General features: G+C 35.2%; 1 protein-coding gene and 1 pseudogene across 1 annotated transcript in view; one reads left to right on the top strand and one right to left on the bottom strand.

Annotated features, from left to right (window-relative positions):
* LRRC7 (leucine rich repeat containing 7) overlaps nucleotides 1-23,636 on the bottom strand; it is a 414,541-nt gene that overhangs the window by 377,521 nt on the left and 13,384 nt on the right.
* On the top strand, nucleotides 4,623-10,371 carry LOC102505321 (annotated as a pseudogene).

Below are 23,636 nucleotides of genomic sequence, written 5' to 3'. Positions count from 1 at the left end.
CTTTATAAGATAAAAAAGTAACTGAGTTTCATTTACAACTTGCTTTTTAGAGAATATTGTTCTAGCTCTTAGGTCCAGCTTTGGGATCATTCCCTGTATCTGGCACACTTGTTTTTCCCAGCCATAATACTCATTGAGCTCTAAATTCTAGTCAGTCAATTTTCATTATAAGTAAATAAATAAATGAATGAATAAACAAATAACTCATGCCCTTCTACTTGTTAAGTGTGTTTTTCCATACCAGATCTTAATCTCATCTTAGACTACTGAAATCCTTTTCATCTTTCAAGACTCCCATCAAATATTCCCTTTTCTAGGGACTGTCCTAGAGGACCTGAGCCATTAGATGTCCCTTTCTAAACGGAACAACAGTCAGATAGCACTTAGCCACGTACCTCAGTTGTAATTATCAGTATACACATTCCATCCCTGCTAACAGACCTAACTACTTCTAAGAAGACATTTTTGTCCTATCAATTTTGGCATCCTCTATGGCATATAGTCAAGTGTCTTGCACAAAGCAAGTTGTCAATAGCTTTGTTGAATGCATTCTATATATATAATAGAACAGCCCAGTTCTGCCAAGACAAGCATTCTCACTAAGGTGAGAAGACACCTGCTTAGCCAGCCAATCCCTATGAATTCCAATGAGGCACCATATGTTAAAACCAGATTGCTCTCACACATTTCCGAATGACTGATTTTTAATATTTTTTCCTATATATATATATATATACGTATATTTTTTCCTATATATATATATATACATATATATATATACATATATACATATATATATATATATATACGATGGGTCTTTTCTATCTCATTGGTATAACACCATGAGCAGTAAATTGTTTAATTTTTCTTTTACAGAGTAGATACTTCACAATTTGTATTATCTCTCAAATACTAAAGTGGCAGGAAGTTTGTCAGAGCACCCCTAATACCTACTACCAGCTATCACCTAATGCCAGCAAACCCAGGGGATTATGATAAAAATGTTGGTAGATTCAGATCTACCTATAAAACAATTATAGCAAAGCCCATAAAACAATAAGAAGTGATGCCAAAGACATTGTAGTCCTTCACCAAAACCTAATCTATCATGCATGTTATTCTCTCGGGGTCCTGCTCTCTGCTAGAGCTAATCCAATAAACCAATTCAGTAAATCAAGTTAAGGTATTAATGACTTAATGTTTTTCTAGTTCCACATAGCATTTCAATCTTAACAGAGGACTTCTCTAACTCATCTGTCTCTCACCAATTGAGAGGATTATTTGGGGATTTTACAAGTTGTAAATTAGTTTAAAGGGCTGATACAGGACACCCCATTATTTTGTACTGGTACTTAAAATGAAAAATGATTTTGTTCTAAAGACCAAAAATAAAATTGTGATGATTAGGTCTGTGGGCTAGGATCAAATCTGAAATGACTCTGCCAAATAAAATAAAATTAGTAAATTAATATAATTTTTGGGAGGCTTGGGATTTTAGATCTTGAATTTGAAACTAGCATAGCCACCTATGTAAAGTCTCAGAAAGACCAACATGGGAGTCATAATTTGTCTTCTAAAAAAGTCCCAGATATACAATTTGTTTCCCCAGGTCCAAAGAAAAGGAAAAAAGAAATCTTAAAATATTCAAAATCTTGAAAAGGAAAAAAAAAAAAAAAAGAGAGAGAGCAGCAATTTATAAAGCTGATATATATTAAATTTTATAGTGATTATATGTTCAAAAAATTATTCATTTATTTTCTAACTATATTTTTGGGAATGAAATCAAACAAATAAGGATACAGAAAGAAAAAGCCCCAAGGGAGGCAACCAGAGGGAGACTGGTTACTATGTTTCCTAACTTGTCATCTACATTCTGGTACTCCAGAGAATATACAATAAATTTAAATACTAAAAAATCAGAAATTTGGAGATTATTAAAGAGATACTTCTATTAGTTTTTTTTTAGATTAGGATATTAGTCAAACGGAGATTATAATGTGAACAAAATATTTGGTAAAATGCTCTTTCAGTAATGAAACATAATATTGACTATAGTAAGGGTATGTTACATTTTTATATAATGAGAAGAATTATGATATATAATTACTATAACATATAAAATTTTTTTCAACATACTTAAGCTCTTTCCCTAACAAGTAAGGGAGCTTTTCCACTTATCACATCCATCATCAGCATTACAAAATTACCCCAGGATCATGCAACTAACACAATTTCTTAATGTTGTTCTGAATCATCTGAATTTTACTATATAAGCCACATACCTGTAGCAGACTGAATAGTGGCCTCAAAAAGATATGTCCAAGTGCTAAATTCTGATACCTGTGAATGTGGTCTTATTTGGAAATGGGGTCTTTGAATCTTGAGATGAGATCATGCAAATTTAGGGTGGACCCTGCATCCAGTCATGAGTATCCATACAAGAGAGACAGAAAAAGGGAAAAGAGACCAAAGGAGAAAGATGTGTGAGGACGGAGTTAGATACTGGAGGAACACATATATAAACCAAAGATGGCTAACAGCTGCCAACGCTTACATGACCAGCATCTACCAGAGAGGCATGGTACAGACTGATTTTCCCTTAGAGCCTCCAAAAGGATCCAACCTTGCTAATCCCTTGATTTCAGGCTTCTGGTCTCTGGAACAATGAGAGAATATAATTCCATTGTTTTAAGTCCCCTAGGGTGCAGCAGTTTGTTACAGAAGCCCTAGGAAACTAACGTAATGCAATAGAAGAAGCGTGTAAAAATAATAATGAATTTCAGCAACTTAAAATTAATTTTAACTTGCTTTACCAAAACCTATTTCATTTAAAACTTTCCACTTTAAGGCTTTGTAAAATTCAGATACGTAATAAAATATGTATCACAACAGCCAGCTATATGCCACTTGTAAGAATCACTGCTCTATTTCAAAGAACGCTACTGTCTTGTAGTTCACTTTTGCACAATATTTTAATTACTAAGCATTATGGTCAATCTTGCACTGCTGATTAGTAATATTGCTTTTATCATTTAGTATCATCAATTAATTATGAAAATGTTAAAAAAAATGAAGTACATATTAGAGTGAATCAATTTGGAGATGACAAAAAGATGCTGTCAAAATTATAACGGAACAGGGAGACAGAAGATTTGGGTTCTGTTTCTTACTCTGGCATTTTAAAGTCACATGAACAAGGGATTAACTAAATCTCAATTTCTTTATTTGTAAAGTAAAACTGACAAAACTTGCCCATCTATCTCCTTAAGATTCTCTTTGAAATAAGATGAAATATATATGAAAATGTTTTATACATTATCAGGGTTAGATATTTCAAAGTTTTCTTAAAAGTAATGTTTCTTAATCATAAAACTACAAAGAAAATCTATGTGTGAACCAGTAAAAGTACTTTTACAAAACTGAATACAACTGTCAAAAGTAGAGTCTTCTTAAATTAAAAAAACAAAAAAGCAGCAGCTTCTGAAGGTGAAAAAGTAGCACTTTGGACTGACAGATTTTAAACTTAAAAATCATTTGGGCCTCAAAGAAATGTATATTCATCTTATCCTTGTTAATAAATGAAAAAGAAGAAATTATGAAAGAAGTTTGGAGAAATATATGATGTCTATTTTTTCATGTTGACCTGGCAAAAGTTTTACATATGGATATTTGTTTTAAAATTTTATCATTAACAATTTGAAGACTATGCTATTATGTTAAAAATTACTACATTAGCAGAGGAAAAGGTGTTAACCTAAGTAACTCTGTAAATGAAAGGAGTCCAGTAAAGACAAAAGCAACTGCACGTAAGTTCTATTCTCTAGTTGTTAAGTTGTTCCCCACAAGGAAATTATTTAACAATTCTGAAACCTCTATACATGTCACAATTAAGTAAATGGATGGTGAATGGTGGAAACAAGTCCTCACTACTGGAGTGGGAGGTTATAGAGGAACAAGAGGAGGAGGGTAGAATGGTCCATGTGGGAATGGATCAGAGTTGGAGACAGCATGAACTCATGTTTAGCTTAACATAGATACAGACTGTTACACTCAGAAATCTTTCTGGGTTTGTAACGTATACATGTTAGTGTGTACACATATATTTCCTTGTTCTGTCAGTGAGAGGGCCTAGAGGCAACGGCACTCAAGTAGCAATAACACATCTAATGTTCTGGTTTTGGTTTATAATACTATTCCTTAATAAAAGGTTCCAGAGCTCCTTAGAGAGATGGCTGAGTCTAAGACTGGGACAGGAAAGATACAAGATGAGCCTGGAGCATGTTGCAGTGCCACAAAGGAAGGACGTGATGGAACTATGGGTGTGTGTCAAAAGGACACAGAAGTCAAATAACTGAGCACTTACAATGGTTAAATCTGGTACAATTTGGGCAATAAAATCAACAAGTTGTATTGGATTATACCCCAAACTACAAAATAAACATCCATGAGTCCCTACAGGCACTTAGCACTATGTTCCTCCTCTCCAAAACCTATAGCCCCAGTCTAATCATAAGAAAAATATAACACAAGTCTCAATAGAGAGATATTCTAAAAAAAAAATCTGATCAATATGCTTCAAAACTGTCGTCATCAAAAACAAGGAAAACCTGGCAGTGCGTGTGGCGGTCCAGCGGATCTGTCTCTTGCTTCAACAGTGTTTGGACGGAACAGACCCAGGGACGCCCCTTGCTCCAGCCTCTGACCACCCTTCAATCTTTTTTCCAGGCACAACCTTCAGAACCAGCCACTCTGCTATCCTCAGCCTCTGGGACCAGCCAACACCATTTTGTGAACTTAACTCCTTATTACCGCTCAACCATGAGCTCCCAGATTCGTCAGAATTATTTCATTGAGGTGGAGGCCTCCGTCAACAACCTGGTCAACATGCTTCTGCGGGCCTCCTACACCTACCTCTCTCTGGGCTTCTATTTCCACCGCGAAGATGTGGCTCTGGAGGGCGTGGGCCACTTTTCTCACAAATTGGCCAAGGAGAAGCCTGAGGGCGCGAGAGCGTCTCTTGAAAATGCAAAACCAGGGCGGCAGCCTCGCCCTCTTCCAGGACGTGCAGGGGCCCTCTCGAGATGAGTGAGGTAAAATCCAGTAACGCCAAGTAAGCTGCTATTGTCCTAGAGAAGAACCTGAACCAGGCCCTTTTGGATCTGCATGCCCTGGGTTCTGCCCGCACAGACCCACACCTCTGTGACTTCCGGGACAGCCACTTCCTGGATGAGGAGGTGAAACTCATCAAGAAGATGGCGACCACCTGACTAACCTCCACAGGCTCTCTGGTCCCCAGGCTGGGCTGGGTGAGTATCTCTTCGAAAGGCTCTCCCTCAAGCACGACTAGGAGCCTCTGCAACCCAGGGGCCTTTATGGAGCCCCTCTGGTGTCAGGGCTCCTGCCTGAAGCCTTTCTGCAGTCGCCAGGCAGCTTTTTAACCATCCTGGAGCCCTCTCCCAAGCCTTGGACCAAATGGAAACAATAAAGCTTTTTGCAAAAAAAAAAACCAAGGAAAATGTGAAAAACTGACACAGTCAAGAGGCACCTAGGGAGATACAATGACTGAATGTGGTACCCTGGATGATATTCTGGAATAGAAAAGGATATTACATAAAAACTAAGAAAATAAGAATAAAGTACAGACTTTAATTAATAACAATGTATCTATATTCATTAATAGTTACAAATGTACCATACTAATATAATAAAGGAGAAAGTTAGCATGGAGTTATATGAGAGCTCTCTATAATATCTTTGCAATTTTCCTATAAATCTAGATACTTGTATTACTTCTAAAAAAAGGTTTAAAAAGTTATAGTCATGGAATTATAAAGAAGATTATTCCCCCATTCCAGTGACCTCACCTTATATGTGAAACTAAGATACATACTTGCTCGTGGTCACAAAAGTTATTAAATGGACTAAACTGAAATTTGTACTTAGTTCAAAGTACTGTCCTCTATATTATAATATAAATTTATTACTGAAGACAAATATCAAATTCATGGTTTTATTTTTCCATTACTTGCTGGTCATGCCATTTCAGTGGACCCTGTACATAATTCAATACTTTATCTATATAGTATCATTTCAATGGCAGTCATAGGAATTTGCTACCAGTACATTTAACTGGAAAATACTAAGTAGCATTTATAGACTATCATGTTGTACATTTTATTTTTTTAATTAAGAGAATGTATTGAATATGACCTTTTCTAAAAATCATGTATGTGCTTCTCTGTAATATAGTGATTCCCTAAGGTGTCTTTAGATGTGTATTTTTGCTTGCCTTACAGTTCTCAGCTCAGTCCTTGCAGTCACTTTGTGGAGATCATCTATCTCTTCCTCCATGACCATATTTCTAGTTTTCACTTTGTTATATACTTTGCTAGACTTTAGCAGCCAATTCCCTTCTTCAACTCTGTTACTTCCAGGAAGTCTGCTATGCTGTATTAAAGAAAGCACCAGAAACACAGAAGTCTTGGGCTCTGCTACTTTTTACCAATGTAATTTGAAGTAAATCTGTAACTTTTCTGAGCTTTTAAGGATTATATAAAGATACAATGAGATATATACAAAAGCCTATATATTTTAAAATTTGTTTTCTATAGGAAATGAAAGTGGGTAACGAAGCTTATGAAAGATTTTTGAAACAAAAATAGTTACAGAATAAGTGAATAGTACAGAGAGTCAATAAACACTTACTGAGAATTAGCCTTTATTTAGAACTTATAAGATGTCCAGCACTAAAGTGCTTTATATCCATTATTATATTAAATTCCTATGTAGTATATATATTATCATTTCCATTGAGTTAAGGACATCGAGCTCCAGAGAGGATAAATGACTTGTTCACCACATAAGCTTTAGTGAGAAAAGTGAGGGGCATTATCTTTTCATCTTGGAGTAGTTTGTTTTATTTTATATTATTTTATTTTTGCTAATGTTTTATATCTCTAGTATGTCTGCAAAAAAACAACAAAACCCAAAGCTTGTAGAATCACCAAAAGAAGGTGCTGTTTCTTTTTCATTAAAAGTAAATTGTATCATTTAGGATACATTTGGCTAAAGTAATAGAAAACCTGGCTTACAATAAAGAATATCGTTCTAGCTTGACCCAGGAGGTCATCTAGAGGTTGGGTAATCTAGACTTAGTCTGTTCAGTGTCTCAGAGGTGTCACCATGGAACTGGGGAGCTTCTGTCTCCTTCCCTGTTTTGCCAACTCCTGAATCAGATTTACTTTAAGACTGGTTAATTTGTGGTCAGATATGGGTGCATTCATTTCAGGTAAAATATCAATAAGAAAATATTCATAGGAATGAAAAACTGCTAAAAAAAAAAAAAAAAGCAGCTTAATTTCTTTGTATCTTCTTAGGAGTGAGGAAACTTTTGCAGACCTACTTTCATGTCTCATTGGCCAGGACTGAGTCTAAACCAATCATTAGCAAACAGATAGGAATGGCCATGATTGGACCAGACCAATCATGATTTACCCTAGAACTGGAAATAGATGCATCCTTCCCTGAGACTGGCTGGGGAGGGAGATACCTAAATAAAATTAGTGATCTGCCAGCAAGGAAGAAAAAAGAACTGGATGCCAAGTAGATAACTAGTCATGTCTGCTGCCATGCCACAATCAAGTAAATGAAGGGGCCAAAGCTAAAACCCCAGGCTCCAACTCCTACTAATTTTCATTTACATTGTGTTGTTTATGGCCTATCAGATGTGACTTTCTGATGAATAGAATACTATTTTCTAAAGCTTATATGATCAAAGGTCTTATTATAGTTTTATTGTACTAAGCTATAAAAAACAATTTACAACATGACTTAGGATGTAAAGACTGAAATTCATCTTATATTCTGTCTAGTCTCCAGTTATAATTTACATGAATTATTTCTTGAGAATAGAAGGTCCCAAGTGATGTAGTAAAGTTCCCAATGAAAATTTAGCCTGCATATATGCTCCCAAAGTAAAGAAGCACTGTAACAAGATAAATGATGGAGAAATCTGCCAATCGGCTTCCTCATGTGCATACAAGAGTTCTTGGTAGATGTAGCAAAATGAAAAGAGCAGGCACACCAAAAAGAAATTGGTGTGAACCCCATCTGCACTCCATTCTATTTGTATGATCCTAGGCCTATTACTTACCCTCTCTGGTCCTTTGATTCTTCATTTGTAAAACTGAGATCATTTCTACCTCACCCTGATGAAGTACACATTACCTAAATGTAGGAGATGAGCAATGTATGCTGTTTTTATTTTTTCTACTTTCCCTATGGAGATTCTTCCAAGAGCTCTAGGCACATCTGAGGCACTCATTATGCTTCATTTACCATGCCAAGTCAGGGAAGAAAAGTCTGTGGACAAAGGCTATGAAACCCATGGTGACTCTGAAATAGTCTGAAGCACATGTCCATAAAAGAAAGAGAGCAAAAGGCTCAAATGGGACTAAAGTTAATAATGTTCAGTAGAAATACTTGGAATGTGAAATCTGTAGAATGTTGGATCATTGACTTTGCTAATGGCATCCATGACTTAACTAATTACATCCAATATCCTTCTGTGCATTCTGGCTAGAAACATCCTGGTATGTGTTATGTGTGTGACCTTGGCTGGGCTACAGTGCCCAGATATTCGGTCAAATGTTAATCTGGATGTTTCTGTGAAAGTGGATTTTTTTTTTTTGGATGAGATTAACATTTAAATCTAGACTTTGAGTAAAGCAGATTACCCTCTGTAATGTGGGCAAACCTCTTCCTGTCAGTTGAAGACCTTAACAGACAAAGACTGACCTCCTTCCCTCCACCCCCATCCCCACCCAACACACAAAGTAGGAAGGAATTCTACTGGAAACTCCCTCTGGACTGTAACTGTAATTTCTATGAGTCTCCAGCTTGCTGGATTGTCGCATGTGATTCTGGAGTCACCAAACCACAATCATGTGAACCAATTCCTTAAAAATACAAAAAAGTCTGTGTATAGATATACACATAGATGTAGACATAGATTTGGTATAAATATAGATGCCATAGATATAGGTATCCTATTGGTTCTGTTTCTCTGGAAAACCCTGATTAAGAGAGTGTGTATCCTGGGCCTGCCTTAAACATTGCATTATGTAGTGAGAAGACACATATAATGAGAACAAAAGAGTTGCTTTCAGTTGGAGCTCTACCATTTCCTAATTCATAGTGAGTTTCCTTGGTTGCTTCTCAGTTGCTTTACTCCCCTGGGCTTCTATTTTCTCTATTTAGTATATAGTGGTAGTCACATCTACCTTACAGGAGAGCTATGAATATCAACCTATGTGAAAGGTTATTTTCTAATTACAAAGTGTAATATTATTACCATAATTATTCTCACCGTGTTAAGCATCATTATTCACATTCCTTGCTGGAAAAAGATCAGCTGTTCAATGGAGACATTTCCTCTTAGAAGGGGGACTTTTCCCCAGAGAAGCATAGCCTATGCCTCAAAAATCTAAACTTGGCTTTTGGAAAATTCTTAGGAAAAAATTCAAGTATAAGGAAATATCTCATAAGTTCTAACAATAACCATGATTCTGCCCTTATGTCAACCATACAGCAATTTAATGTTCAAGAAGGCTTTTGCAGATACATGCACCCTAATGTTCACAGCAGCACTATATACAATAGCCAAGATATGGAAACAATAAATGTCCATTGACAGATGACTGGATGAAGAAGTGTGGTATATTTATACAATGGAATACTACTCAGCCATAAATAAATAATAAAATAATGCTATTTGCAGCAACATGGATGGAACTGGAGATTGTCATTCTAAGTGAAGTAAGCTGGAAAGAGAAAGAAAAATATCATATGATATCACTTATATGTGGAATATGAAAAAAAGACAAACAAACTGATTTGTCAGAGACATGGAGACTCACAGACATGGGAAGGGGGTGGGAAGGGATAAATCGGGAGTTCGAGATTTGCAGACACTAATTAATATATATAAAATAAATAAACAACAAGTTTCCACTGTATAGCACAGGGAACCATATTCAATATCTTGTGGTAGCTTATGGTGAAAATGAATATATGTATGTTCATATATGACTGGAGCATTATGCTGTACACCAGAAATTGACACAACATTGTAAACTGAACATACATATATATATACACACATACAGAAAAAAGGCCTTTGCAAATATTATCAGCTCAAATTTGTACTACTGTGTTTAATCAAGATATTTCCATCACTACATATTTTAATTTATTTAAACCAGATCAAACACTCCCTGGTATTTTGCCATAGATTACATTTCTGAAAGTTTAGTCTCTAAATTGCAGGTAAATGAAGCTTAGTAACCTGACAGTCCATAGCAAAAGAATAGGAAAAACTCACACTTCATTAAAAAGTGACACTTTAGTTAACTGTGACTAAACACATCTTTCCAGGTATGCATTAGTAGAAAGGACAACACATTCAGATTTAAATCCATTCAAGTGACACACTAACAGAATTTGGCTCCTTAAATCAATTTACCTCATACATAAAAATTCCATTTGGTGGATGAGAACAGTCTCTCATAGAATATTCTACTGTGATTTTTTTTTCTGTTAAGTCTTTTTTGATTTCTCTCTCCCTATTTTCTAGACTATGAGTTAAATGAGCTCACTGAGTCACAGAAGTATTTGCAAAGATACAGCTTACAAAGAAAGTGATCATACTGCTACAGGTTAACATGGGATCGTTTAATTTAACATCCTAGCAGTTTATGTTGAGGTTCCAGGTAAACGGACATCATCAAAGATAGGTCAGACTGTCCCTCAGACATTTCTTCTTGGTGTCTGCCCTGTACTCACTCTAAGAGTTGGCCACTTTCAGGCTTTAAGTCAATAACTTCTCTTCAGTCAGCAGCAATTTATTGAGCATTTATTCTAGGTCAGGCATTTTCCTGATGTTGGAGACACTGTGCTTGACGCTACGATTCAAATTAAATCTTGAAGCTTTATTACTTAAATTATACCTAGTGAGACCAGTTTCACTTAATGAAAACTTTTATTTACACTACAGGATAGAAGGAGACAAAAGGCTAGCAGAGGTAGGAAAGACAGTAAGTTGTTCTTCCTTCTAAAGACTCAGAGAACCCAAACCCTCCATAAACAGATTCTGATAGTTTAGAAAATCAGTTGTACTCTTTGTAGTCTCTGGGCCTTTGTACATGAATTTTTTTTTTAATTTTAAACTTTAAAAAAAAATGTATTTATTTTATTTTTTAATCCCTCCAATTTCTTTCCCTTCTATTCCCCAGATGTAAACGTCACTTCCACCCAGAAGTTCTCCTGTCTCTTTGAGTCTACGTTTGATGGCTGTGTTCCTCTCCATACCGTCATGTATTTTCCCCTATCACAGAATGATAATGCTAGCTTCGGTTTTATTTTGTATTTCCCATAAAACTGTTAACATTCTGACAGCAAGGACCATGTATTTCTTTATTGATACTTATTTTTAGGGCACAGAGTATGCACTCAATACATATTTGTCAAATAAATAAATAAATCAGTTAAGCCACAATCAGCACAGAAATTACAGATCTTTTCCCTAAATCTAATGACTTTCACGCTTCTACCCCGATCATTCTTTCATTTATTCATTCAACAGTTATATGTTAAGGTTCTATATCTGTATCTCAAAATCAGAATTAAATACACATGTTCTACTTAAGAAAATATGTCTAGATACGAATGAATTAACAAGGTTGTCAATAACTGATATTGAAATACTTATTTTCAATATACTCTATTAATTCATTAGTTCTTCAATACTCATCACATAGTAACTGTTTCCCTCTTATCCAATTTCTACCTCCATCACCCCCACCCCACACTGGTCAACTAGCATGAAAACAAGGATTTTTGACTATTTTGTTCAGTGTTTTACCCTAAGTTCTTAGAATATAGTCCTGGTACCCAATTACTCAATGTATATTTGTTACATGAATGAAACAGTAAATTAATGAATCTGTAGTAGAAGGAACTCTGGTATGCATGTTAAAGTCCTGGATTCAAGTCCTGGCTGGACAGTCCCAACACCACAGAGTTTTATGAGGATTAAATAAGATAAAATCTGTGAAAGCAAATTGGGAAACGCTGACCAAGTGTAAGGTATTATCAGTAATACTGATTCAGAATGACATCCTGTTATAATAAGACTAAGAAAAGGTAATAGTAGTATTTATTGGTTTTTATATTTCAGTTTTCTAAGATAGTCAGTGAAAATTTAAATTTATTTCTGAAGTTCAGTCTGCCTGCCTCACCAACACACCACATGACTGGTACCAGACTGTTCCTAACTTGCTGCGTGGAGTTCGTGGGCAGCCCTCACACCAGTGAAGAAGGGAAAGGAGAGGGACTTCTGCTCACATTCGAACCCCACACTCACAACTGAATCCAAAGATGCATTTGGGGTGAGCTCCATTTCTGTTCTCAAGATAGGTTCGAGGAGATTTTTTAAAGTAAGTGTTAATTCCAAATGAGACTATAAGAGGTTCAGCTTTCAGCTAAACCTGCTGACGAATTTCCCACAAATCCAAACGACTGACTTCCTGTTCACTTGAGTTGAGAGAAGAAAGTTTGCTCTAACTAAAGCTGAAAATGTATTTATAGCCACCATTCAGTTATAAAAACAGGCTTTCTTTCTGAGACACTTTAACAGATACTATTGTTTCCATCAAACAGTTTATCTCCCATGGTTAACAGTAAGGGCTCTAGAATCAAATGGCCAGGGCTTTTGTTCTGGTTTCATCATTTAGTATGTCGTGTGGTCTTGAGCAAGTGACTTAACCTATCTGGGTTCTTTTTTTAATCCAAAAATGATTCTAACACTAGTGCTGCTGTGTAGAGCAAAGAAGATGATCATAATAAAGTAGTTAGAATAATGCTTGACACAAATGAAGTGCTCTCATTATGAAGAAAGACTTGCCTCAGAACAGAAAACAAAAAGTCTTTGCTTTAAAGTACCTGGATAGTCCTCCTACAGACACAGACCCATAGGTATCGTTGTTCATTTCCGTGTGATTGAGGATAATTACTTAGAAGAGTCAAGTAAAAGGTAATTAAATCCTCACATCAAATCACACATTCTACCCTATGTAAGACAGTTTAATAGCCTAAGAGTAGGCAACTGCTTACTGAATATATTATTAAATATATATATATATATTTTTTTAAATGTGCTTTATTATAAAAGTTGAGCAAGTTAAAGAAAATTTACTGCAAACTTACATGGTATAATTGTAGTTAAATCTTTTCAAAAAGGGCAAATGATGATATATTTGTGCATATTTCATAATATACCAATATATTATTAAAGTGTCATCTGGCAGAGTTAACTGGTGCTGGGATGAGTGATGTGAGTCACCCCTTCAGCACAACTGACACGGAGTGAAGCCAGCACGGGTTACACTTTATTATGTGTGGTCATGCCCACTGCACCATTAGAGCAAGAAAACCAGCGTAAAGAAAATAATGTTGTAAAGTCAACGGTAGAATAATTACTATTAAAAAAATATGAATTACCAGGCAGCCGTTGGTCCAGTAATGGTTAAAAGCCAGACTTTCTGGGTGTGAAATCCAGCCCTATTCATTAGCAGCTGTAGACCTTCATTAAGTTACTTCACTTTCTTGTGTCTTACTTTCTTCATTTGAAAAATGGACACTATGATACTGTCTATTTTGCAAGGCATTTGTGAGGTTTAAATGAATTAATTCATGTGAAATGTTTAAAATAATGCCTGATACATGATACATACTCAAAAAAAAACTAACAATTGTTTTTACAAACTCCCTTTAGGTACCATGACATCACCTTCCATATAAGTTGATATTAAAAGGGAATGATGTAAAACCCCTTCTCACTCTTTAAGATTGTTTAGGTAACACCTCCCCCAGGGTGAGTAGGAGTCAGCCAGGCAAATGAGTAGCAGAGGCACCGAGGGGAGAAGCAACATAAGGGATGGAAAGTAAGTGTAGGATTTGACCAGATCTAGGTTTTGGAAAGATACCTGTTGGCACTAGAGATGTAAATAACTTAGAGGGAGAAATGAGGGAGAAAATATGGGTGGCAGATAGAGCAGTTAAAAAGTGATTGGATGTTTCAGGCCAGAGATTCTGAGGATCTGGACTAAGACACTGGTAACAGGAAGAGAAAATCACAGGTGAGCATGAAATTCTGTATGAATAGAGTGTGGACAGGACTTAGCAATGAATAAGATACAGGAAGCTAAGAAGAGGGAGATTTTAATATCCAGCCCTGAGAAGCAGGTTATAAAAGTAATTCCAAAGGCATTTCAGAACCTTTAGGAGCCATAACAGAATTATTAGCATCAGAACAGAGTCTTTACGGGGTTGCTTTGAAGAAGAGAGTACAATTGCACTTATGTTACTGTTTGTATTCCAGAATGTTTGCCAAATAAAACTGGTCACAGTAAGCACCCAAAATTAGTATGATCCTTTTGGAAAATAATCTGATGGTATACCGAAAGAGGCATAAACCTGTACAAATCAACCATATAAGAATTTTAATTCTATTAAATTTTTTTTAGTCAATAAAGGAATAAAGAGCCATGTACACAAAGGATGTAATTTGGACATTATTGGTAACAGGGAAATGTCTGCATGGCCTGAATGACCTTCAGAATAAGACTAGTTATGTAGTATTTCAACTTCATAGAACATTATACAGATGATAAGAATTACACATGTTAGATGATCAGATATAGCTTTATTATTATTAAAACCATTTGGATTCTACTGTGGGCTTGTCATGAACTTACATTATTTTTCATTAATTTGTTTATAATAGAATATGATTCTTTTCTCATTATGCCAAGAACAATCAAATTTCTAAATACAGAATTTTCATTTTACATGCTCCATCACTCACCCTCCCTTCCTTGACAGATACTGCAAAGTCAAACAAATTTAATTCTCTGACAAAATGGATTCTGTGAAAAACCTGTACACAGAATAAAGCAACATATAAATTAGAAATATTTATGTAAAAATAAAAAACTAAAACTTTTATGGGGCATTAAAAGGTATCATTTACATGTCAGGATTCTTCGGTTTGGATGCCAGCTCTGCCTTTTAAGACCTTGAGAAAAATCACTCATCCTCTTCAATCACACATTTATGCTTTCCTCATTTGTAAAATTGGGGAGATAAAATTTCCTCTTTCCCAGAGATCTGTGAAGCTTAAATACATGTCAGACATTTATCAAAGCATGCCTGATAAATGAAAATATTAGCTGTTATCATTAAATCTAAAAGATGCTTGGCATGTCTACTCCCAATATAAGTTCTGAAATTTCCACAGTACCCCCTAAGTGTTCAGCTGTGCTTTAGCCAAAATCTCAGTAGAGAGAAAAACCACCATAAATTTATTCCTGACCTCAAATCAGGTACTCGCCCTCTAGGTAGAAAATTTACATTGGCTTTTGGCTAGCATTAGGTACTTTATAATGTAATGACCTAAAACTCAAAAGTTATGAAAATGTTCAAGTGTTTCCAAAAAGCCAGCTTTTTTGAGCAAAAAAAAATATATATTACTTGCTCTTTTTTTTCCCCTTTTTATTCTTCTGTTAGTGATAAAATACAATCTCTCTGAATTTTTGATTCTCAGTCCCTTTTAGGTGATGTTGTTATGTTCTTTTGAATCAGCAGATTTTATATAATGATTTAACTTCATTTAAAACTTGTATTAAATTGGAACATCTGCTCTTTTTAAAAAACTGAAGAGATAAGGAATGTGTGTGTTGGTTTGCACGTGTGTGTGTGTGTATGTGTAAGGAAGGGACAAAAAAGAGGAAAAGAAATATGCGATGGGCAAGATCACCTATACTGCCCTTTCGTAGCATGGGGCACAAAGTAATTACCTTTATTCATCTCTAGACTGTAAGTGTTTAAGAGTAGGAATTAAGTCCATCCCCAGAACTTGACATAGTGCCTTGCACATGGGAAACATAATTAGATTAATATGTTTTTAAATAAGTGTTTACAGGGCAAGCAGGTGAAAAAAATAAAAGAGTGGAGGAACAACAGTAGTGAGAGAGATGCGGAAAACTTTTGTATTACTGACTTACTTGCCTTAAAGAGATAGTACATAGATATGTTTAATTTGCTAATGTTTTATTAGTAGAAATTTTAGAATGACCATGACTCGATTGATCTATTCCTGTTTATTCTAATTGGATGAAGAAATGGACAGTTAATTACCCACTTGGTCATCAATCTTCAATCGCCAATTAGAGTTCTGGTGAATTTCCAGATAGTGTAGGAAAAGAAAGAATATTTATCTTGGTGATACTCAGTTATGAAAACCTGTGGAATCGGAGGGAGTTGTCAAAATACTAAAGATCAGATTTATAAATGTCCATAGAATGGAAATCCATCATGAAAGCTATTGTTTTTTATTATGCTTTTCTAGAGGGAGATTATTTAAGGATCATATAGCTTTACTTCCAAGCATGTATAATTGATGTTTGCTGGGCAGAGAGATTTTTCCTCTTGACATCTATGAGGAACCACTATTCTGCCAAATAGCTTCTTACTCTCCACCTTTATGAAGTGGCAACATAAAGTGTTCCCCAAAATACTAGATACTAATGTGAACACATGGAACTAAATGTATGTAAAGTGGAGCTCTGCCATGGTAACTGAACACCCCATCTTTTCTGACATGGATTATCCAAGTTTTTGTTTCTGCCTGTTTATTCTGACCTGTTTATTTTGGAACGTTTCAAGGAGCAAAGCAGATGAACTCCTGTAACTGCTGAGCACGTCTTCCTCTGCTATGCTCTCCAGAATCAACGATTGATGATTATATCCTGCCATTTTCATAGAACTTTTCTTAAGAGTTTATTATCCTCATTTCAACTCATCATTATCATCCTCATCTAATAAAAATTAAACTTCAATTACTATATGGCTGAGGTTTCCTATATTTAAACAAAACAGCTCCACTTTCTAATCATCATTTCTTAATGTAATAAAAGTAACAATATTAATAAATGATCATCAATGATATTTTATAGCATCTTGTATTTTAAAAAGTGTTTTCATATTTATTCTCTTTGAATTCTTACATCTCAATGCTTACAGAATTCAAAGGGACTAACTTTCTACAAAGGTCATATACTTTATGTATTTTTGATACCTGTAGCTTATATTTAGTATTAAGCCTGGGTTAATGAACTGGCTAGAACTGGGCCTGTTCAGCTGAGCATCACATCTGCGGCCAGTACAACTAGGACATGGTTGACATTGTCAGGACTAATTAGACACACTGTCAAATTAGAAACCTGGAACACGTATGTACTACCTCCTTAAAACTCCAATGACATCTCTTCACATGACACTCTAGTCAGTTTTATATGCGTATCACCTGTTGTGGCAGGGATTTCTAAAAAAGGCTTTCCAATCCCCACTGTTGTTGACATTTTTGGAGTACAGTAGGCTTCCTTTATGCAGAATATTCTATATTGCTAGCCTTCCACAAAAGTTCACCACAGCTAGCTGCATTTATTGCTAATACTATTAAACTATGTTGATTCAACTGCCAAACAACTCTGTTAAGATCTATGGAAGAATACAACATAACTTACTGAGCACCTGTCATGGGCAAGGAACTGACTGGGTGTTCTGTTTACATTACTGCATTTAATACTCACAATAAATTGATGAGCTCTTGGTCGCATTTTGCAGATAAGGAAACTTATAAATTTCAATTTATACTGTAATAGAGGATACAGAACATACAGAACAAACAATTAAATTTGTTGCCTATCTTTAGGGGGAAATTTTAGGATAAAAATCCTAAAAAACAGTAGAATCTCTAAACTGCAGAGATTGATAACATTATGACCATATAGTATTTGTAGATGTCTCAAGGATAATATTCTTTCCTACATTTTCTTCCCACACCTCTGTCCCTTACAGCTGTGGAGCTCAAGGCCTTCACTGCAGAGAACAAAGACGCTATTGCTCAGCCCTGAATTTCAAAGCAAAGTATTTAAAGTCCTTATCTGGCACAGTAGTAGGAAATCCAAACACTTGTTGAGGTAGAAGTGTTTCTCAGAATTTCTAAAGCTGTACATTAAGTATCAAGGATTAAGCTAGGAAAAAAATGGGCATAGATTGTGACTATGATCCACAGAGTACAAACGAGTGCTTGGCGACTTAACACCTGACTCCCTGCCCCAAGAGAATAGGCATCCACCATACAGAAAGAGGGCATGATTCAAACTGAACAGAATTTGAGCATGGATACCATGGGTGCCTAATGATTGGCTCATTATTAAGATTAAAATCTCAAGATGAGTGTGACAGAAAGATCCAAATGGCTCTAATGGTATCTCCTAGATACTACTTGTAATATTTCCGTGTAAAGCAAGAGCCCAAATCCAGGTTTGATAATGCCAAACTTCCTCTACTATTGTATATTGGCTTTATTTTATTTAATGTTGATATAATCAATTTAGAAAATTAAATGTTTAGAATCTTCTTTCATCGCATCTAACAAGAAGAACCAGACAATTTAGAGTATAGGCCTGATCACATTATGCCTGATGGAATTAACTACATGTATTTATAAATTGGTTGTCAATTTTTTATTAAGTAAGTTCATTTATTCTTTTGCTATTCATTTATTCCTTAAATATCTATTGAATAGGTGTTGTGTACTAAGAACTGGGTGTACATACAAAGAATAAGATGTTATTTTTTATACCATGTCCATCTTAGAAGAAAAGATACATAAACAATTGAAATATAACATTATTGCCTTTGGTAGAGATATATGCAAACACAGAGGAAAAGCCACTAACTTTCTCTGAACTGGAAGGAGAAAGGTTTTAGAAAGGCTTCATGGAGAAAGCGATATTTGTAATTAGGAGCTAAAGAATGAATAAAAGTCTGCCAGTATTTCTAGCAGATGACATGGCTCGGGGCAAGGCAGGGTACATTTTTAGAGCTTCTAGTAGTGCAATATGGCCAGAATAGAGATTCAAAAACTATTAAGGAATTAGAGATCACAAAACTAGAAGAAAAAGTATCTGCTAATAAGGGAAGGAAGAAGTAAGAGATTTGAAATTTGGATGTCTGGGGTGGGAAAGGACAGACTGGGATTTCAAAATGTAGAATAGATAAACAAGATTATACTGTATAGCAAGGGAAATATACACAAGATCTTGTGGTAGCTCACAGCGAAAAAAAATGTGACAATGAATATATGTTCATGCATAACTGAAAAATTGTGCTTTACATTGGAATTTGACACATTGTAAAATTACTATAACTCAATAAAAAATGTTAAAAAAAACAAAAAAATTTGGATGTCTGAGTAAGAAATATAAGCAATAATCAAAGAGAAGTGATTAAAGAAGGAAGACATTTTCTATCCATCAGTAAAATACTCTACGATATATATATTTCAACATATGCATACTTAAAATATCCCAGACAATAGGCATCTAGGTATTCAAACAAGTACAATGTATTTCTTCAGGTAAACAAATTAAAGGCAAGAAAAGAACACCTCCTACAAATGACATTATTTGCATACCGTTGTGAAAAGGGCATAAACATGTTAGAAGTTACTAAAATCACTTAGATTCTATTTTGGTCCTCAGAATTCAGAAGACAGTAATTCCAAGGTTTAACAGTAACTGAGATTCCTTAGGATCTTTGACTTTGTTGCTGAGTAATGGACAAAGGACAGTACTTGTGAGAAATAAAGTACAAGTATGTATGTAATGCCCCTCAAAGCCCTAAATAACACTAGACATGTCAAGAATAAAGATAGCGAAACATGCCTCTTTAAAATTAATAGTTTGATTAAAAAATCTACATGAGCATTTACTAAACTGAAGAGACTTATTTTTTCAATTAAAATAAAAATTAATAACTTTTATTAAGAGTTACTGGGGTATTTTGGGTAATGCCATACATTAGCTCATCTAATCCTCCCCCACACCCTATCAGAACAGGATTACTTGGCAGATTTAGACTAACATGTCTGTGGTCTCAAGGCTGGAAAAAAGCAATGCTGGAGACTGCTCCAGACCAGCTGAAGCTAAAGCCCTTGCTCCTGACCACAAATGCTACATGGTCTCCCTTCACGTTTTGTCTTTGTTATCAACAGAACAAATATCTCACTGTGACCTTGGGCAACTCACTGGTACTTTTAGGGGAAGTATGGACTCAAAAAGTTAAGTGGTATGAGGACTAGCATTTATTATTAAACCTCAACTAGTATTGCAAGGCTCTTTACTTGCTGCTTTGTATCTATTACTCTATGCAATTTTCAAAACACTCTTTTGAAGGAGCTTATAATTATTATTGCAATTGTTCCCATTTTACAGAGGGGTAAACTGAAGATCAGATGGGAACAGAGGACACATCAGGCACACAAGGCTTTGAACTGACTGGTAAAGAGAAACAGAGACCCACGGGACTTCTCAGCCACTTCATCACGATGCCTCCTCCCTGAAGGCGTCTGCAAGGTCTCTTTGGCGACTTCAGCTCAGTTTAAACTGAGCAGAATGTTTGTATAAAGAAGGAGCATAGAATAAGTTTGAGAAAATTGTAAATGAGATTTGAAAGCTTGTGAGCTTCAAGAAATAGAAATTTTTGTTTACAAGCAGTAGGAGATTATTGGAGATCTCCCAAAAGGAAAATTAATTTTGCAGGGAAGGCCTTCACAAAGATTAATAGGACAGATGGGTGAGGGAGACTAAAGTCAGAAAAACCAATTATAATAATATTAAATTCTTATATATAGGGATAGAGAAGGAAATTTAAAAAAAAATTCTTCAAGTGGGTCAACATTTTAAATTGATAAACATTTAAATTAATTTTGACATTAATTTAAAAGTTTGAAATTTTGGTTTATCATGTAACCTAACGAGACAGTAAGCCTGTCAGACCAGCTCGTAGTACCTATGCTTTTTAACAATAGTAGATTTGATTCTACAATAACCCTCTGTTCTCTACAGATTTGGATAAGCACCCAGTCCTTCTATTTTAAGAATCATTTTTGTAAGCAAAGATTTTTATTTAGTTGGCATTCACCACTTCTGTGGTATAAAGGAGCCAAAGGCATTATCTCGTAAAATATATAAGATAAACAATGGAACAGTTTGCAATTAAAAATTTTAGAAGGATATATATATTTTGGTAATAGTTCATGGAGTTCTTTCTGAATTCACCCGTGGCTGGCTGTGTCATTCTGACAAGGTCAGTGGCCCTCATTTAACTGGCTGCAAGTGTTTTATCACATATTGCACTTCTAAGAATGTTTACTGTGATTGCCCACAACTCATTCTTGACATCTGCAGGCTCCTTCAAAGCTTCTCTTTTTTTGTGTTTATGGTGCAAAAGAGTATTTCCATGTGTGGTGGGAATTATTTTCATAACAGTGACTTAATTTACAAATATATAAATTATGTGCAAGGTATAGATTATTTATCATCTTTTCAAAGCTGTATATTTCAGTTAGCCTGATCTATGTAAATGGTAAATGTAGCCTTGGGAAGAAAAAGGATTACAATATTCTATGACATAAACTTTTTCTTAGGTAATAAAACTTTCCTATAACTACCTTCTCAACAAAAGGAAAAAGTATTTTTTTTCTTTTTGTCTATCAATTGTGCGTGCTTCCCTTTCTCCTCTTAATTTGGCACAAAGATTTTTAATGAATATATGTAACATAATAAATATAATATTATTTCTTTCCTAAAAATCATATTTGCTTACAGATTTGGTGAGGATCACATAAGGAAAAAAAGGTATAGCATGCCTAGATGAGCTCCTGAAATGACAGTCGGTCTCTAATAAATGTTAGCTTCTTTCTTCTCTTTTTTTTCCATTTGTACATGAATTCATTTTGAAGGATTTTTTTAAATGCCCAAGATAAAACATTTCCAAGGATCAGAAAGATAAAACTGTAGATCAGTAGAGCAATTCACACTCAATAAACACATGCAGAACACTCAGTGCAGCATTGTGCTCCATGCACAGCACCAAAAGAGAATCTGATGCCAGAAGCTTTCCACATGGAAGTGATCACTCCATTGAAATAGGAAAGGAGACTAGGAGGTAACCAGGTGAGCAGAGCAGCGAATGAGAAAAGCACAGGTAAAGACCCTAACATTATAGGAAACAGGCCTCTTCAAGGCACTGAAAGAGGGCAACATTTTTGGACAGGTAGGAAGTGAAGCTAAAATGTGATAATAGCCAGACTTGAGGGACTTGTAGGAAAAACTATGGATTTTGGCCTTTTCCCAAAAGACATGGCAAATCAATAAACTGTTTTCACTGGGGAGGAGGTAAGGTGATTCGATTGTCCAAAGTGTCAATCAGTAAGACAACAGTGTGCTAGATACTTTTTCTTACATAAATTATTTAATCATCACAACATTTACATGAAATGATTATGATGCTCATTTCAAGGATGAGTAAATTATGATGTGGAGAATTAAAAATAACTTTCCTAAGGTTACCCAGCAAGAAAGTAACAGAAAAAAAAAAATTTAACCCATACTTTTGCTCTGACTGCAATTCAATTACACATATCACTAAACCACAGATGCCAGCAAAATAAAATTTTGACAGATATTTGATAAAATAAAAATTTCCAGGCCAGGATGGCAGAAGGCAAGAGAGTAATAACATAGTTTAGCCAACAAAGGTAATAAGAATTCCATGTGTTCTGAAACAGAAGACCTGCAAAATACTCTCAAATATTTCTGGGATAATAGAGAAATGAAATTCTGAGGAAATAATCACTCTGTCCACCTCTGCCTCTGAAGCTCTTTTTTGCTGATGTGCCTGGAGTTCACTTCCACAAAAACTGTAACTGGTCTCAAAAGGATACTTCGGATGAGGGAAGTAAGTGGCCCCAAGCCCTGATGAGTATAGAAACCAAAGCCATCCTGATGAGCTCTATGCAGCAAAATGAGTAAGTCTTTTTAACTGCCTCAGATTAGCCTATAGTTGTGCATTTTCTCTACCATTTTGTTTATTTAGCTGAGCACCTCCGATATTCATTAAGAGGAAGAACTGGCCGTCCCAAATACATTTCTGTCCTGGGAGGCCTCGAATGTACACTGATAATCTGTGTGATAAAGTGAAACCTTCTGGGAGTCTGTGCAGATATCAACCTCTGTCAATTGAAGGGGAAAAAAAAAAAAAGGAAGAGCTAATACAATGCTGTTTGTATCATATGACAGACAATTCGAATGGCTTTGCTCAACTCTTAATTCTGTTGGTAATCTGTAACTGAAGATAAAAAATGCCTATATTTTCCTAAAATTTCCCCAATTGGGGGTAAAGTGCATTTCTGTTAAAAATAGAAGGTGAGAAACTATAAAATACTTATATTTCAGCATAATCATTCTTGAATATAAAATACAGTGATTTTCAAACACAGAAATTCCACTTGTCTCTGTTTTATGCATTGGAGGTTTTTGTACTATTTCACTTGATTAAAAAAGTTCCTCAATTACAAAACCATTTGAAAATCACTCATCTAGTGGTGATTGTGCTACCATTCAAACTAGGAGTCTAAGTGGCTTCAAAAGAACACCAAAGAAGGTTAA

This window comes from Camelus ferus, chromosome 13 (assembly GCF_009834535.1).
Source record: "Camelus ferus isolate YT-003-E chromosome 13, BCGSAC_Cfer_1.0, whole genome shotgun sequence".
Classification (NCBI taxonomy): Eukaryota; Metazoa; Chordata; class Mammalia; order Artiodactyla; family Camelidae; genus Camelus; species Camelus ferus.
Note: the sequence above shows the minus strand (reverse complement) of the source record. Positions and strands in the feature narration are given on the sequence as shown.